Source organism: Abramis brama (assembly GCF_963993115.1).
Source record: "Abramis brama genome assembly, chromosome: 5".
Classification (NCBI taxonomy): Eukaryota; Metazoa; Chordata; class Actinopteri; order Cypriniformes; family Leuciscidae; genus Abramis; species Abramis brama.
Window position 1 is genome coordinate 11719641 of NC_139967.1, and position 18621 is coordinate 11738261.

General features: G+C 40.5%; 1 protein-coding gene across 1 annotated transcript in view; it reads left to right on the forward strand.

Annotated features, from left to right (window-relative positions):
• The first annotated feature begins 248 nt into the window (after window positions 1–248).
• The window catches only part of fam222aa (family with sequence similarity 222 member Aa), a 58299-nt gene continuing 39926 nt past the window's right edge, over window positions 249–18621 (forward strand). The window contains exon 1 of the mRNA XM_084115722.1: window positions 249–1270. The gene's annotated coding sequence lies outside the window, so the exon portion shown is untranslated. The remainder of the gene's footprint in view (window positions 1271–18621) is intronic.

The window sequence follows — 18621 nt, forward strand, 5'->3', positions numbered from 1 at the left end:
CCGCGGGTGCCTATAACCGTTGTTAAAGCCGTCCCCAGTTTCACAAGATCACTATCCAGTCCCTGAGCGTTTATAATTTCTCAAATAATAAACTTGACGTTTGGACGCTGACAGCGTCACCGTGGTAACAGCCCTCAATTACCCATGATTGGCCGACCCGTGGGAATATTTAAATTCCCCCTAAGCGCTGATTGGCTGGTGGGCGGTCGGTGGAGCCGTGAGAGTCTGCACCGTTCCGGGTTATTGTCAGTCTTGGCAGCCCGGCGCAGGGGGTGAGGCGCAGTGCCTATGAGAGAGTCACATAGACGCGGAATATTGACAAATTATTGATTTAAGTTAATTAATTCTTGCTTGATATTAATATGAACAAGAGCTGCAACCTTTGGACTCCTTCAGAGGAATAATTAGACGGACGTCGGAGTTGAAATCGCGACGGAAGGTTTCCGAGCAAGGGGATGAAGAAAACCGCTGGAAGTGAACGGTGATTTCTCTTTTCCCCAGGATTAAACGGCGTAGGCTATACTAAATTCCCGCACCTGCTGTTCTTTTCAAGGAATATCGCCTTAAACACAACGAGGGCTTTCTAGTATATTCCGTGGATAAAACATTCCTCTTGATTGTATACGCCAAAGTCTGTTCGCTGTTTTGGATTTAAGGACGTTTGCGAATCGCAGTTTATTTAATTGGCAAAGCACTTATTTATTTATCGGATTCGTGTCAGCAGAAAAGCTGTCGTTATTGCTGGAGTTTGCAATTTCCTACTAAGCCTTACTCGGAGATTATTCCAGTAAGTAAACGGGTAAAGAAAAATCCTGACCGACGGAATCATTTACGATAGTTCAAAACGCAGTTAACGGAGCGCAGTTGACAGACGGCGTTTTTTGTGAGGACGGAACAGCTCCTCACTTGACCCGCTGTCGCCTATTTAACAAAAACACAGATCGGATTCGTTAAAAAATAAGAAGACATTTTAACCTAAAGGCAAGCAAAAACTGCCCGACGATCCTGCAGAAGAAGCTGTTTTTGGATGACTTTTCCTTTTTTTTACGCGCGTGAAAAACGCACATAAAAGGAACTCATAATAAGTCAACTGAATATACCAGGGATTATACATTTTTCCACTTCATCTAAGAACAGAATGAGATATTATTGATTTTTTTTTTTTTTCACTCGTTTGCCCTCTTCTGTTCTTTCGGCCGCTTTACGTTCCCACAGTCCTGTCATCACAAACCTGCATGGAAATCTAGTCAGCACCACAGAGCGATTTATGGTAAATATACTCTCCCCTACTCATCATTTCAGCTTTAATTGATCTTTCAATGAAAATATGCATGTTAAAGACCTATTGTTTTACCCATAATTAGGCTTTTAGCCTACTGTTTTTTAAGTACGCAGCTGTCACAATTTAACGCTCTTCGAGACGTAGCCTACACTTCAATCAAGTCGCAGTAGTCTAATACAGTAGATTAATGTAGTGCCCTTTCAAAAATGTTATATTTTTAAAAAAAGTAGGCTATTGTTAAAATTTTTTTTTTTTTTAAATAGCAGTCGTGGTTCAAACCTACAGTTTTATTATGATAACAATAACTTTAGCGACTATAGCCTAGTGATTTTGTAGTTGTTGAAAAAAAAAACAGTTTAATACACAGTTAAACTCCCTTTGAGCGTTAAATTATCGAAGAAGTGTATAGTTACAGCACTAGTGAAATCTCTATATTTCTATAGAGAAATCTCTATAATCTCTACTTTGACTATAAGCAACAGAATCGCCTTTGACTGGATGGTGATTTTCAGCAATGATTAGCTTCATTTGAATAACGCTCCACGTTTCTCGTCATTTAATCGTGTGAAGTGACATCGGGTGGCGTCTTTTAGGCCCCTGGCAGAACATACAACCTTTGTTTCAAGGTTTTACCTGCAATAAATAAAGGAAGTGCAGTAAAAATGGAGGTGTCGGGCACTGAATGGCTCCAGGGCGCGCTTTGATGTGCACTATGGTTGTTTTTAAAGAGTAGCCTACGCTGACAGGATGAATGCGCTCAAAGCATAAAATCTGGTTACAACACGATGGCAGGCGAGAGGATCTGAATAAAAGGTGTGAAAGTCTTTTCCAGCACCTCCTCGTCTTAGTTGCAGCACAGAGTGTGTCAATGATTTCCTTTATGACTTAATCTCTAACTACTGAATTTAAATAGCAGTGCGGTAGCTTTAGTGGTTAAAGTTCTCGGCTGGTAAGTGAAGGGTTAGGTTGAGCAAGGCACTTAACCTCAGGTTGCCTCAGGAGCACTGGCCCCCTGAAATGTTTTGGGTAAAAGCTTGAATTTCAGGAGGGGCTCATGGCAAGATGCTGAAAGTTTGATTGATTAAAATGCTTTGTTTAGGGCCCATTTGGATGGTGTGTTTGGGCGTCAACAGGCTTTTCATGTTAAGCTATTATCCTAGCACTCGGATGTCAGCTGTTCCTTCTCCATGCATCGTTTGCAGTTTCCAAGAACTGACGTTTTGCATATCCTATCTCTATGAAATCTAATCGGTGAACCCTCTGATACTGGCTAAACTGCAGCCTGGGTTTTATTTGTCCACGAAGGCAGATCAGTTGGCCTAAACAAATGTTGTGTTTTTATTATCAGAGACTTTAACCCACTATTTGCAGTCTTTCTGAGATTAACAACAGTAGTTGGCAAAAAAGTTTTTTTTTTCCCCAGGTCCCCTGGGTGGGTTTGGCCTACCCTGAAGGTTCTTTATCAGTATCAGTGTTTCCATGAAGAACCTATAGCATTCAGAGAATATTTCCATTACAAAAAAGTTTCTTTTTTAATGGAAAATAGTTCTTTAGATTTAGTAATTTTTCAAAGATTTTCAATCTTCACACTGAAAAAATGGTTCTCTGTTCACCGAATGGTTCTTTGGAGAACCCCAAATGGTTATTCTATGGTATTGCTGCAAAAAACACATTTTGCAACCTTTTTTTTTTAAGAGTGTTTGGCACCTTAAATCTTAAGAGCTGGAGCCGTGCTGCTTTTTATGCTTAGTCCTTGGACAATCAATATCTAATGCAAAACAGCCTGAACTGAGGCATTTTTTAAAATATTAATTTATTCTTAAAGGCAGTCCAAGTAGTTTAACATTGCAAAATAAGTAGCTGATTAAAAAAAACACGTTATATTTAGACCGGTGTGAGTATGTATATTGATTGTCTGTCAGAAAAGAGAGTTTTTTTTCTCCCCCATACATCACAATTTAAATCTCACGAGGCCCCCCGTCATTTCTCCGCTGCTCTGACTAATGCGATTGGCCCCCTGCTCCATGGTGGACGTTCCACTCTGCAAGTCATCACTCTGGAGGCTTAGGGCTCTGGCTCTTAGCTCGGCTCCAGCATGTGGTCTTCCTCGGGGCCTGGCAGCCTCATTACCCCAGCAGAGTCCCTCACTCTGAGGGCTGCGACTCCCTCCACCCGTGGAGACAGCACCTGTCAAGGAGTATGCTCACCACTCTATTGAATAAAACATTCAGTGATGTACGAGTGGAAAAGTTCACCTCCGGGGGCCAGAGTTGCCTCATTTCCTACTCCTGCTGCACATCCGTGACCCGCTGAGCAAATTGGCCCGGTATTAGCTCTGTGGCTCGATCTCACCTAAACAAATAGAGCTTCCAGCATAATGCTAATCTCAACTGAGCCGAGCGTGCATGGGGGAGAGGGGGAGATAGCTGGTGGCGAGATGGTATGGTCTAATATTTAGGTCACTGAATTGTCTTAGCATTGTTTCTCATTTTTCATAGCTTATTTAATTTTTCCGTTTTGTCAGTTTCTTGTTTTTGTTGACTTTTTCCACATCTGATTCGATCACATTGGCACATTTGCACACGTTATTAGATTTGAGTCAAACTTGCATTTTTCCTTGTGTGCTGTAGGTACTTTCCACACAAAGTCATTCCGAACAGTTTGACGATAGAAAACTGATGGCAAGATGTTTTGGAAGGATTTCATGCCCTGAAAGCCATAAAAAAAAAAAAAAAAAAAAAAGTTTATTGTTCCACCGTCAGCAGAAAGGTTTCTCTTGATTGAGAAACGCTGTTTGGGCTCAATTCAACCTCTGCTTACCTTATTGAGCGGGAAAGATCTTAATGAGATTAAATCAAGAGCGAATTTCCAGAGGTATGAAGTTAAACTCGTACCCGTTTCACCGTTTCTGCCTCTGCCGCAGATGTTGATGGATAGTTTAATTTCAGAAGGATATTATTAAAGAAGTGTGCGCTGTTCATTTGAATATAGAGATAAGTATGTAGATTGATTGATTGATGGCCATGGGGTGAAATCACTCGACCGTTTTCTTATTAAAACCAGGGAGAGCGAGGGCTTCGCTCATGAATATCGTTATATTAGCAAAACTTTAATTTCCTGCCTTATATATTAATCTGTTTTTAGGTATTGTCTCAGCTAGTATAGTCCTACTAGTATAATGAAACCTTTCTGTCTAGAAATTGATAACAGTGAGTAGCCTGCATACACATTCTGTTCTTTAACCATAGGCTTTTACAGTAACACATCTTTCAGAGCTGAAATGAACATGTGGCCTAATACAAGCACTCTTGCGTTTAACCCCCATTCCTTTTTTTCAGGCGGGTTGGTAGAGCAGTTAGTTGGATGGATGGGGCAGGACATGGTCCTTGAACTTATGTCTGTGGAGCGTCCAAACAGTGGGTCATTAGGTGCAAACACCTCTCAAGTCTCTCAAGGCTTGGGGCACGGCCTCGTTCTTATATGCTAGTTTTGACGGGACGATTGAAGTATAGTAAGTTCATGTATGAAGGAAACATGCACATGTAGGTGATTGGTTTTGTTTATGGGATTTGTGTGTTGTTTAATTCCCTTTTTGTTGTTTTCTGGTAATGTTCAAGAGGTCATTGCCATCTAAACCATGTTTGTCTTCTTTTGAGGTTCAGTTGAATTTTAACCCAGGTTAGGGGAGGGTGTGGGGTGAGGCGGGACCTGATATCGACCTTGTCCCATATTCAGCTGTCGCCCATGGTATTGTTCAAAATGGAAGCCCTGGTACCCAGATAGCACACACAAAAAGTGTCTAAACTTACTGGTCCCTTTTACCTTCACCAAAAGAATGGGTCTCCATCTTGTGCATTTTTTTTAAAATCACTGGTACTTTGAAAAATGAATAGACCAATTTACCGTGGCTGCTGAGAAATATAGAATAGAAAAGAGTGTCAAAAGAAAATGTCTTTGTTAGTTGTGAAAGTGCGGTGAATGGATTGTGAATGCTCCTGTCTCACTGCTCTCCTACAGAGCTCCTCCTGCGAGTATTGAGTGTTAAGGAGGTGCCATTGTTCCGGAAGAGCTATTATTTCTGTGCCCCTGGTAATCCACAATTCCTATCCTCTCTCCCCCACTCCATTCCCCTAGCCGTTCGTACAATGCTAATGTTCCCAACATCTGTTAACACGCAACACCTGCGGTGGAGGCTGTTTGATTCCTTCTTCTTTATGGCATTCCTTTCTCCCCTGTCGCTACATAAAAGGCTCAGCCCGTGTTGCTTTCGTAGGTGATATTGATTAAAAGTGTCGGGAAGAAAATCCAAGCATGGAAATGGTGTCAAGATGCGCCACTCTAAATGGAATTTCAGGATAACTTGTGTGGTTGTTGTTTACTTGACCTTTGCTTTGCTGCAGTTTCAATTTCACCAGCTTTATCCTCATCCAAATGAGACGCTGCTGGGCCGCAGCTTGTTGATTTAGCCGTTCCGAGGTCCTTCCTTCTCTGGCATCTCTGCAACTTCAAGGAGATGATGATTTTACAAATCTTATTGAAGGTTTTGCCTTCTCCGTAGTTCTCAAAACACTGGAATCAGCAGATTTTTTTTTGGAAAGGCCAGAATCTCCTCTTTTTACATTCTGTTGAGGATGGAGCAAGAGTGAAACACTTGAAAGTTTTTTTGATTGTGGGATACTCTGATTGTGCTTAGTATAAAATCATGTCTTGTGATTCATGGAAATTATTGGTGGATGCGTTTAACAAGATCATATTGTGTGTGTGTGTGTGTGTGTGTGTGGATAATTGCTGTTGAACACATTTAATTAAATGAGTGATTTTTAACATTGGCCAATTTTGATGACGTCAATGTAATTAATGAATTGTTTATATTGTCGGTGGAGGGATTAGAGAATTTAGCACACTGAAGAAGGCCTGCGAGCCGAAACGTCTGTTGTATTATTCCCCTGTGAAAAATGTGAAATAAAGTGAATTTTGAGTGCGGATCACAGCTATATTCTTGAACGCTTGAAACTCCCATCAAACTCTCCTCGAGCATTTGAAGGAGCTGTTTTTCCCCTTTCAGGCTTAGAGAGTTACCTGTGGCATGTTTGTCATTAAATGGCTCTGAGTGCAGTGGAAGAACTGCAGATTAAATGGTGTACAGCTTCACATCCTCTCTGCTTCATAACTAATCACACTACCGAACAGGAATCATATTCAAATAGCGACCCTTTGAAGGGCAAATTGTTCTCCCTAAAAACAAACGGCTGTGTAATCGGCCTCCTGGGTAAATTGATTTCCTGCTGGTGGACAGTGGGGGATGCTGGGAAAGTGGCCCTGCTCGCTGCTCCTAAAGGACTGAAAAGTTTGCTTGGGCATCAGTCACTGAGAATTACGGGAGTGTGTTTTTTTTAAAAGAACTTTTCTGGAGAATTCATAGTGCATCCTGTTTCTCCTTGTAAAGGGAGCAGTTCAATTTCCATGAGTTACGGCTTAGTGTTTTCAGTTAGTTTCTTTGTACTCCCTTCACTGTTGTTTCTCTGCCAGCATAATTCAGCGAAATGCTTTCAGTGTAGCTCTGTTACATGCCGTTGCAGATATCTTTGTTCTTTACCCCATTTTTGCGAAAGATTTGGGTAATATCCTGATTCTCATACCATCCCATGGTTCATTTCATCATTGTGACATGCTGTAATGAAACCATCGTTGCAATCCAAAGCTGCGGTGTTTAGACTATATTTTTCTCCATTACTTAGAGGGATGAATCACCCAAAAAAACAATGTTTCTCCGAACACAAAAAGCGACGTTTGTATTGCACTTTTACATACAATAAAAGCATACATCTATGTGCTGTTCTCTCCACCCATAAGGCCTTTAAACTTCTAAATTAGACTTTTTTTCTTTCTTTTAAAAACGTTCTCAGTGTTTTGTCCACATTCAAGTTTTGTCTTGACAAACTTTGCGTGTCTAGTAAAAAAAATAAATACTATTTTTATTTTCCTATCTGATAAAAAAAATTCTAATTTCGTTACATTAAAATCTGAGCTACAATTTTGCACCCTGTTTGCTATCTCAATTCAAACTCATTTAAAAAATGTTTTTGCCCCTTTTGGAGTTGAACAGCCCTTGGTAACCATATGCTTTCTTTTTTTTTCTTCACATTCTTCAAAATATTTTTTTGTATTCAGGGTATTAGGGGTGCACGATATTGAAGAAAAATTTGATCTGCGATAACTTAATGTGAACTGCGATACAGTTATACAATACATACAGTTTGGAATAACATGAAGGTGAATAAATGACAATGGAATTGTAACTTTTGCTTTAATCATTTCTTTAAGGCCTGTTTGTGTTTCCTGTGCTGATTTGTAATATTTGCAGCCTATGCTCACCACAAGTGTTACATCTCTCACAGTCTCTCACAACACAAGTGTTGTCATCTCACAACACATCTCTCTCGACTTGAAATCCATAGCTTATCTTGGATCATTACAATGCTCCTGTTGACCCTTAAACTATGTCAGCCCTGTTATTATTAAGAATGGTGTTATTGTTTAAACATATGGAGCTCACTGATAGGACATGACACATGCATGAGACATGGGCTTACTGCATCACAAAACAGAGTGCCTGGTGTTCTCACGAAGTGGAAAGTTCTCCTAATCCCCCATGAGGGTAAGACAGACTGCCCTGGAAGTCAAAGCTCAATTATCCTTTCCAAGGATCCTCTCCTTTCCAATTATCCTTTCCAATAGAATGCCTATCTTCTGTATTTAGTGCTGTTGAAAGAGACATGTACACAGCAAATGATATGTGAAACATTAACTGTTTTCGCTACGCACAAAATTATTTTGTGGAGGAACAATGAATAGTGTAGACGTATTTATTCGCCTCTATTTACTAGCAAGGTTGTCTGACGGAGGGTGTGACTAATATCATACTCCCACTGTGCTTCTGAGTTTTATTTATTAACATTGTGGTGGGCAGCCTTTAAAGTGGGGGGAAAAAAATGTGTGCTTGCGTTATTTTTCCAACATATTAAGGCTATTAAAATGTAGTGAGAGCCTTAGACTGTGACCTGTTTACAAATCCTGTTTAGTTTACTGCCAGGGAAAATGGGTTTTGTCATGTGGTGTGGTTGAAAGTTTAACACTTTTAATTATACTCTTAACCGTGGCCACAAAGACAAAAGTTGATTCTGTTCGCATTCAAAGCGGGTTATGATTTGAATGCAAGTAGGGCTGGGCGATATGGAGCAAAAAATATATCTCGATATATTTTGCTATATCTCGATATACGATATATATCTCGATATCTTTACAGGAAAAATAACCCCCTATATAACTAAATATATACCTAAATAACTGCAAAAAAAAAAAAAGCCAAATACCACGAAGTCTTTTTTTTATTGTTTTTATTTAGAGGTAGGCAGTTCATGTACGTCGCAGAAGCACTCTGTTCCTACAATGTAGGAACAGAGTGCTTCTGCGACATTTTAAAAAAAATCCCCGTAAACAAAAATAATAATTTAACTGTAAAATAAAAGTAGAAATAATACATATTGCCTTCTTTTCATTCAAAAATAAAACAACTAAACTCAACTCAAGCTCATCTTTGCATTAACTCTGTTGTAGCCATCAACAAATAGCCAAAAAACAAGTTTGTGTAACTCTTTTGCTAGAAGCTTTGGTTGGCACCAACTTTCGGCATTCACGGCAGTAGACATCTGTCTGCTGTTCGTCCGACGCCTTAAAACCGAAGTATCTCCATTAGGGGTGTAATGGTTCACAAAATTCACGGTTCGGTTCAATACGATACACTTGTGTCACGGTTCGGTTCGGTACAGCAACATTTGCATTTGCATTCCTTGATTTAATTTTTTGGATTCTTTTTTTTAAAATTAAAACTAACATCATAAAGTATGATTTTTTTTTTTACCGTGAGCAATTCTAGAGCTATAATTGACTCTTCTTAGGAGCATATAAAACAAAACAGCTCCTTGGAAAAAATGAAATTTTGTAGAAACTATTGTAGTAGTTATAAACAAAGGTTTATTTTAGTTCAGATTAACATTTGAGGGCAGCAATTGTATTCATAATGTCAAAATAAAACCGACGTAATGTTACTTGAAGGCATTATAGCCTACTATTCCTGCCAAACTTCCATGGTTGCAGTTAGTGTTACTACAGTAAATCCATGGTGAATGTTGCTGATCTGTGGACACTGGATAGTTCATTCATGGCACAATGTTTCTTCCTGGTTTCCACGTCAGCGCTGTTTGATCCGTTAATAACGGAGAAATGTGAATGTTTCTCACTAGATCTCGCAGCGATGTTAGCTATTACTTCTGTGGCGAATTCAAATGCTTTCTTTACTGGATCTCTTATTAGCGCTGTGTAGTAACAGTGTCGCATGATCACGATCGGCTCGCGCGGCATTGGTCCAAACTGATAAACGGTCCTTCAACCACACAATAACGAGCAGTTTCGTTCCGATTGCATTACGTTTGACATTTGTGACCTGATCCAGCAAAATGAGTCACAGTGACTCAAATTTCAAAATTGAGATTTTGGTATTAATGGAAAGAGGAGACCATAAGCTAAGCTAAGCTAAGCAGCAGAGCTTAGGTTAGAAGCCTCTAGTGAGTTCAACGCTTTTGGCGACTTTTTGGTGACTTTGCTCTCTTTTGACAGCGACATTTCTCAAATTAATAATATTTAATCTTTCTGAGGAGATCAGCTAGCTTGTTTACACATAGCGCTACGAGTCTGACAGGAGGATGGCTGGACCAATCGCGTGCCGGTCAGTCGAAACGGGGCTTCCCATTGACAAATGATCAGCGTTTGTGTACATTTCTAAGCTTTTTGATTGGTTCTATACAACGTGAAACACCATATTTGGAGAGCAGAGACGTTTGAGGGGATTCCAGGGAAATGCTCAGAGGTGACGAGCGGAGTTGAGAAAAGCTATTCATTTCCAGCGAATTTAGTAAAACTTTGTAAACTTTAATAGTCATTTAAATACCTTTACTCAATTATCTGGACTACGAAACTTTAGGAGATTATTTTTGAATGTCTGTTCTTTGAAATTTAGCAAAAACATTTAAAAAAAAAAATCTATTATTTCATTGTTTTTCCACATAATCGGCCCATATCTTAAAATGGAACGTTGCGACTTCCGACTCATTTCGCCAGATCGGGTCACATTTGATGTTGGGCAATGTTGTGGTCGCGCCGGCGGGGGGAGTGGGAAAGCAAGGAGGCGGGGGCGAGCACACACAGCACAGAGAAGGCAAACAAGCAAAGTGGCGAAATCAGAATTAAATATAAACAATATATCGATATACGATATGTCAAAATCCATATCGTGTTTAAAAATATCTCGATATATTTTAAATATCGAGATATCGCCCACCCCTAAATGCAAGTGACAATGAACAAAAGTGTCATTGGCGGCGACTTAGATTGTCATGAATCTCTTCAAATACTATGCAGTCTATATTGTTCATGCCATGCGTTTCATAAAGGCAGTTAGTCAGCTTGTAGTGTATTCGAGAGGTAATGGAATTTCCACCGACTGCAGGAAACAATGCCTTCAGCCTCGGCCGTTTGCGATTAGCAATCCCACACCCCTGCTGGCGACTTCACGCTGTGTGCTGGGAATGCAACGCGTTATAATAAAAACTCTAGAGATTTGTATCACACATTTCCAGGCGTAGATGTTTAATTGTTGATGACGTTAATGGGTCGGAATACAATATCTCACTCCTTCGATAGGTTTGTGATTGAAAAAGCCATTGCGTAGGGCTTTTCCCCCCATGTTAATGTTATTGTTCAGAGACAGTGGCGAACAGCAAAGCGCACACAAGCCTCTAATGTAACGCCATTATTTCTGTACAGTGCTCCGCCGCTGTAGGCTGGGGTTTCTGCCATTCTTGGCCAGTGTTATTGCTCTTGTCAAAAGGTTCTAAACCAACAGTGATATTAGGCCCTCGGGCGTCTACTTTTCTGCATGCCTTACTCTGCTCGAGCACAGGAGCACAGGAGCTCAGGACTAAGACTGGATGGACACACACACACACACACAAACCTCCTGCTTTATTACCTCCTGCCTGCTGCTGGAATTGCTTTCCTCCCTCGAGTGAGCCGGGCATAGGCAGCTTTATTGTGTTAACCTATTTGTGTGTCAAGAGCTATTGTGCCACTTTTTATCACTGTTTGTAATTGTTTGTTGGGGTGGGTTATACAGATGGACGTCACCTCGCTCTCCTCGGGGGGAGGGATAATGACTGGTTGCTAAGCAATTTTTAGTCGCCCTCCACCAACCTTTTATCCATCGTAATCACTTTTATCTCTCAAAGATGTCATGTACAATTATGTGTCCTCTGTAATCCTCTGAAACCTGCCTAATGGCGGGCAGGTGTACGAGTAGCCGGGCATTCGTGTATTGCCCGTTTGCTACAAGACTAATAGAAATATTTCTAGAATTGCACCAATTTGGAACTGTCAGCCTGAGATGGTAGATGTTGTAGTTCTTGTGTGAATTAGATTTCAGCTGGCATTATATGCCGGTACCTTCTATTGTCCATTCGCTTTTTTGGGCTCCTGCATTTTTTTTTTACTCATTCAAACCCCTAAATAATTAAAAGGCAAATCAAAATTTAATTAAGCATTTTTGTGTATTGGTTCATTTGAGCTGTTTGTTTCAATGAAAAGATTCCCTTAGTGAAATCCATATTTATTTGAAGAAAAGCACTGGGGAATCTTTCGATTAGCATGTCAGTTCATTGGTTTGTTTAATTACAAATAGGTTCAAAAATAATTGGTTTGTATATTTAAAATGCACAAATGGCTACCTTTTGTACTTTTGCATTGTAAAAAGTACTTTTGCATTATCAGCCTTGTTGATCAGTTACAGCTTACTCGAAAAACTGTAGATGACTTCTTCCCAGAGAACTTTGGTCCTTTATATGACAACTGCTGCAGAGTGATGGCACCCTTATTGACTCATTTGTTGTGTTCTTTTTGTGGATTTAAGTTTTATCAACATTTTGATTAGGTTGGTGGAACTGCCAAGTGTATGCGTGTAAACCACCCCCTACAAGTCTGCAGTGAAACAGTAACTCAGGATGTCATCAGAGCCCCCTCCCTCTGGATGTCGTCAATAGTACCGTTCTTCTTCTACTTCACTTTCCTCGCTTTTTACCTAGTGATAAGGCATACAGATTGTATTACATAGATCACCAGACGCCGTAAGTCATCCTGTTTGTTTTTCTCAGTTTTTAAAGTATTTCAATTGTGAAATTTACAGTTTACAATTTTATGGAAGGGGAAGGTTTAGGGTAAGGTTTTGGGTTGGGGGTAGGTTTTTAGCTATAATTACAATAATTCTGTATTAATTTGATTATATAATTTATTTCATGTTTTACTAATCACTGTTATTTCCTACTTCATAAGATTCGAAAGCAATATAGCCTAAGTTAGCCTTACACCAGACGTTTCATACATAAAACATTAAATAATTTACTTCAAAAGATTTATTTAGTCAATGGCATCCACGCTTGTTTTTTCACTGGAGGCGTAACTTGTTGTAGTAGTAGTAGTAGGCGTAACTTGCAGGGTCGTGATAGTACTGCGGGATACAGACAGACCCTTCTCGGAACTGCTGACCCTCCACGGACTAATGACCTGCCTGCGCCGCTTAAGGGAGATGAGAGGTCTGGCAGATATGGTTGGCCCAAAGCCGAGTGTTTTATCTCCAGACCTGACTTGCCGAGAAGGTAGACAGGAGAGGCTTTCGAAAGAGTTTTTATTGTTTATAAAACCCCACATATGCAACCTCCGCTGTATGCTTGATTGCGCGTGCATGTGTGCTTCTTGAGCCTGACCCCAATTTACACACTGCCTTTTCCTAACGAAAGGCATTGATGTTCTTTTAGCTTGTGCCGAGTTTCAGGCATAATTTGTGTGCGGCCAATTATCTCTCCAGCTTTGAAGACTTTCCTCTTGCTTCTCCAGGTTGGGATGAAATTAATTTGGAGCTTCCCAAGAGCCTCAAAGCCTAAATTAGACTCTGGTTAAAAATCAAGGATCTCTTGCTTTTAATTTGACATTTCAGTTTTGATTTCTTTTGGGCTTGGAAACACCTTAATTGCAGTTTGAACCATCTCAAATAAGCAGATTCTTCAGTGGTTTATGGCTGGAAATGTTAATTTGTGAATTGTAACACTGTTTCAGAATTATATTTGTTTAGGCTTATTCTGAGTGTAGCTTGGCCTAGCAGTTGTCTAGTAGTCTTAGAAACACAGAACTTTGAACTGGTGATGGTTTACTATGCTTCGCTGGGCACATTTGCTGATCTTTTATCTGTCTTGTGTTTGAATGTACACAAGTTATTTATATTGATAGGTAATGGTTAGAGGATATGGCTTAATTATTGATAAATATCAGTCTGAACTCTTTGACGGTTCATAGATCTGAAACAAATGAGATGCTGGCGTAAATGCAGGGCTAGTTTTAAAGTAAGCCATTATCATTTGATTTGCATTTCGCATTAAAACCCGCATGACTGGCGTATGAAATTGCAGGCGACGGATGTGGTTTTGGAAGGTTTGGATGTGTTCTACAGTTCTTTCTCCTCATCCTGTCCCTCGCTCAAGTGGCTCCGCGCCGATTCCATGGGATCCGTCTGTGTGACCGGCTGTGACAGCTCTCCTGTTCATGGAGTCAGAATGCAGACATGCTGAAAACACAGCGCACACGTTCTAACCTCCCATGTGTGCCTCCTCTGGAACATCTGTCCAGCTGTCATCTTGTCTCAGCCAATCAGATTCTGCTGTGGGCAGTAACTGTGGAAGTGGAGCTGGAGTAGTCTGTCTGCGCGTGTCTGTCTCTCTCGGAGGAATATGAGAGTGTGTCGGAGCATCGCTATGTGCTTTTACGCCAAACATGCGCACACACACTCCCTCTGTGCCTGTTTACCAATAATGTGCAGAGATGTGAGCAGCAGATGGTTCCTAATTTTTCTTTTTTTCCTCTGTATGATTTTTCATGTTTAATCCCGATTTCCAAGTAATGCTGTCAACTTATATCATTTTCAGAACGTTTTTAATAGAAAGTGGTTTGTACTCGGCACTAAACTATGGAGCGGTTATTTTTCCCGTAGTGATGTCTGAAACTTTTGAAACTGTTCTTTTTAATGATTTTGTCGAACTGTAACTGTAACAATGAAGTGAGTTACTTGTTAGGGCTATAAATAATGCAACATTTTATGGACACTTTCTATAAAACGTATTTGAAGGCATAAGAAAAAAAAACAATTTAATTTATGTTGTGAAAATGTTGTGCAATCCATTGACTTTATTTATTTTTTCTAAATCAACCTTTTCATATTGAACAAATTATGTGAACAATATTTTGCAATCATAAAAAAGCAACATTTCGCAGTCTGTAACTAATTTAAAAACAACGGTATTGAATATTTGTTTTACTACTAAAAAATAAAATAAAATGATTCCAGTGTAACTAATCGGTTAATAATTTTTTAACCTGTTCATTGAAGCGAATGCTAAAATACATTTTCAATGCTAGTTTTTCTTTTATTCGACTAAATATCATTCACTACGCGAAAACAATCAAGTGATCTAAGTGATGAATTGATTAAAACTTTTTAACCAATTCCCTTTAAAGGACCATTCAAATAAACCACTACATGAAAAGTCTTAAATACTCAGAACATACTCTCATTTCAAGTTCCCAAGATAGTGTAATTGTTTTTTCTAACAGTTTTCAGTCGTGACTCCTAGTTTCCACCTAAAGTTAGTTACAGTCTGCGGTGTTTCGGTTAGTTACAAGTTTCGGTGTAGGTGACATCCTCTACCATTAGTTAGTGTGGCGCATTGCGCTTTTTTGTGAATACGTGAAGTTCTTCCCCCTCACGGTAAGACGAGCCCTGTGTGACCAGTTCTTAATGCGCACTATCTCTTGGCTGTTAGATCATAGCGCCTTTTTCTTGACCGCTTGTCTGAGAGGCTCCGGTCTGAAGCCCCATCCCTCATCAGTGGCACAGGATGGCGCTTCAGATAAAGGAGGAGAATTCTATTTATGTCCGCCTGTAAACAAAGTCCCAGTGAGGGAGAGCTAATGGCCTGGAACTGACGAGAGCCTGCAGGGATATCTCACTCTATTTCTCCCTCCCTCTGCCTCGCTCATCTTGTCACCCTCTTTCCTCCTCGTCCTTCTAGTCATTGTGGAAGTAGATGGGAGAATCAGGCTGAAAGGAACCACATTGAAGCATTCAGTTTTCTGATGTGAGGAGAAAGGCTTTTAGGTCCTTCGGCCTGAAAGGGAGCGAGAGTGAGAAAGACCAAGAAGACCGGAGGAGAATTTCTCCTGGGAACGGAGTGTAGTGAGAACAGCTGTTCAAAATGTACTTTCTCGCTTTCTTTGGCCCCATCTCTAGGTTCAAATCCACTGCGCATCAAACATTTATCATACACTTTTACATCAATTCCTCTAGATGTTGGACCAGTGATGTTTTTGAAGGGCTTTTGATCTTCGAAGCTCCAAGTTCTTGACGGAGTGAATTGAATTTCTTGTGACATATGGTTGTGATCGTATGCTTAAAGTATATTTTTGATTGGTCCCGTGTGGATCGACTAACTCTTATACATTCTTTTCTAAGATTAATTACCGTCTTTATTTTTGAACGACATCTGATTGATGTTTCCTGCGAGGTGACAGCTGCTGGTTATTGGGGAACGCTTGATTGATCCGCACTGATGGAGCAGAGACAAGCCATGAAACTCTCCCATTGAGTGTCACTTACGACGTGTCTTGCAGCGCCAGGCCCATTCTGTTCTCTCTTGCGCGTGCGAGTGACAGACTTGTGCTGGGTATTGAATCTGGGATTGTTAAGCAGACGCTCGGTGGTAATGCTTTGTGTTATGATTGAAGGGCAGAGATGCCATCTTCTCGGCAAAACCCGATTTCTGTGCAAACTTCTCCCCTCCCCTCTCCTTCACGTCGACACGTTCGCTAACCCCGGTGACAAGCGAAATGCTGCCGCTTGTGACTTTTCGTTTTATCATTCAAATTCGTCCCATTGATGTTGCTGGCTTTGATTGACAGGCAAACTTGAGAGAGTAGCGATAGCAATCAGTCCTCATCAGCTGCATTTGTGACTGTGGACAATAGTTTCTCTCTTTCGGTTTTCACACTCGCCGTTTTTTTTTTGCACGTCCCCCTCCCTGCTGTCACAGAAAACTCAGACGATTGCATTTCTGTCACGACAGAGGGCTATTAATCTTTTAAATCCGAGCCAGACCTGAGCAGCATTGTGTTCTGGAATCTGAGAGCGCACTGTGGAGACCACTCTGAAAAAGAGCGAACGGGGGGAACATAACGGGCTCGTTCTCTTTGTTAAGGAGAAACCGAAGCTTTCTGAATGCGCACAATATTAGAAATCTAATCTGTCAGAGAGCGAGTGATAGATGAGCAACATGCAGATGGTGAGGTGATTGTAAAATCAGGCTGCTGGTTTTACCTGATATCCCTCCGGCCCTCTGCTCGTTCGCTCTCATCTAACCCGTTGGCCCATTCGGTGTGTTTTGCTAGACGGAAAAAAGTCCACATGACTCGCTTTAACCTTTACTTTAGTAGAGGGAGGTCACTGGGTGGTCTCCATTCTTTCGGAAAGGTCATTGCACTGAGGTCATGGGTTTAGACCAGGAGATGCAGAATCGCCGTGTTCAGGCGCCCTTGGAGCAAATCATGTGAGTTCATTGCCTCGCTCAAGGGCAAAACAGCAGTGGAAAAAAACAGGGACATTAGAACAAACATGCAGCTTACAAAAGTTAACATCATATGTGTCCTGTGAGGCATAGGAATCAGAATTTCTCCACTAAGCAAGCTCTATTATAGGGCTCGAGACGTTGCCATGCGGTTTCTAGGGTGTCTTACACAGTTGCTAAGGTGTTTTGGGTGGTTTCTATGGTGTTTTGACTGCCTAATTGTCCACCAGGTGAAAATTGTAAGTCTAATCGTTTAGAAAAGTAACAACACATCACATGATTTGAGGTATCATTCATTTCTATGACACTTTGGTTTAGTAGCGGTTTGAACAAACTTCTAACCACAAGTATGAACGATAGTAATAGTGAAACTTGCTGTAGTAAACACCGCTAATTATGTGGAGAGATTATTTTTTCATGTCAAACACCAGACAGTTGAGAAACCAATGCTAACCTTTCATGTGAGCTTTTAAAACAAGGCCACGGATTCATTTTATCACAAAACCAGCAGGCATGTCTGCCGAAAAGACTCTCGCTGTTAATGAAGTGCTGCCTTGTTGGAGGCATTAAGAAGTATGAAACTAGTGAGTTGAGGAAAACAGTGCAGAGCCTCTAAACATTTTTACGATGAAGCGAGGTACTTAATATTAGTTCAAACATGCTTCTTTTAATTGCTTATTTGGCATTAAGCAGACATTTTTAATTCAAAGTGACTCACGGTACACTAATTGCAAGAACAATCCCCCTGGAGCAAAACGAGGTCAGGCGTCTTACTCAAAGACAAAATGGTAATCGGTTCTCAGGAACTTTATGGTTTCACCCCATATTGAATCGCTCTGTTTTGTGCTGATGCCCTCGCCTCCCCTTGGCCCCCTTCTCCCAATTAGGATGAGGTGTTCGGGTCCCCACCTGAGGAAACTCGATCCAGCGGGCTGAGAGCTCCAGACAGGGTTGGCTGGGCGCAGTGATGCACAGAGCGGTGCTACTCGATAGGGGTTTCTCCCAAGGACCGCTCAGGGATGAAGCTCCATTGAATTTCCTCTCCAGAAAAACATGTTTTCGCCATGCAGGACTCCCAACCAAGGCAGAAAAGGTGGTGCAGAACTTCTCATGTGGAGAATCCATTGGTTACCACAGATTCAGACCAGTTAATATGTATATCTTTATTTAATTCAGAAGTAGAAAAGGAACAAGTGGAAAAAGTGGAAAAGGAACTTAAATCAGTTAGTCTAGACAGAGTGAGCTTTTTATATGGCTTATAAAATGTTTAAAGACAGCATAACAAGATTCCAAAACTCATTTAGCTTTCTTAATATGATGTATTTCCTAGTCAAAACATATTCGACTGGATGTTGTAGACAGGATTTGAACTGTGAAAAGTACCAGCATAAAGGATACGATAGTATTATTTATGTATTTTATTTATTTATTTTTACGTTCCACGTGTACTTATTTAAGTACAAAAGTGTACTTGGTTACAAAGTATGTTGGTAATCAAACTGTTTTGATGACAATTGACTTTGTATGGACAAAAAACATCTTGTACATCAAACATCAAATATCTTC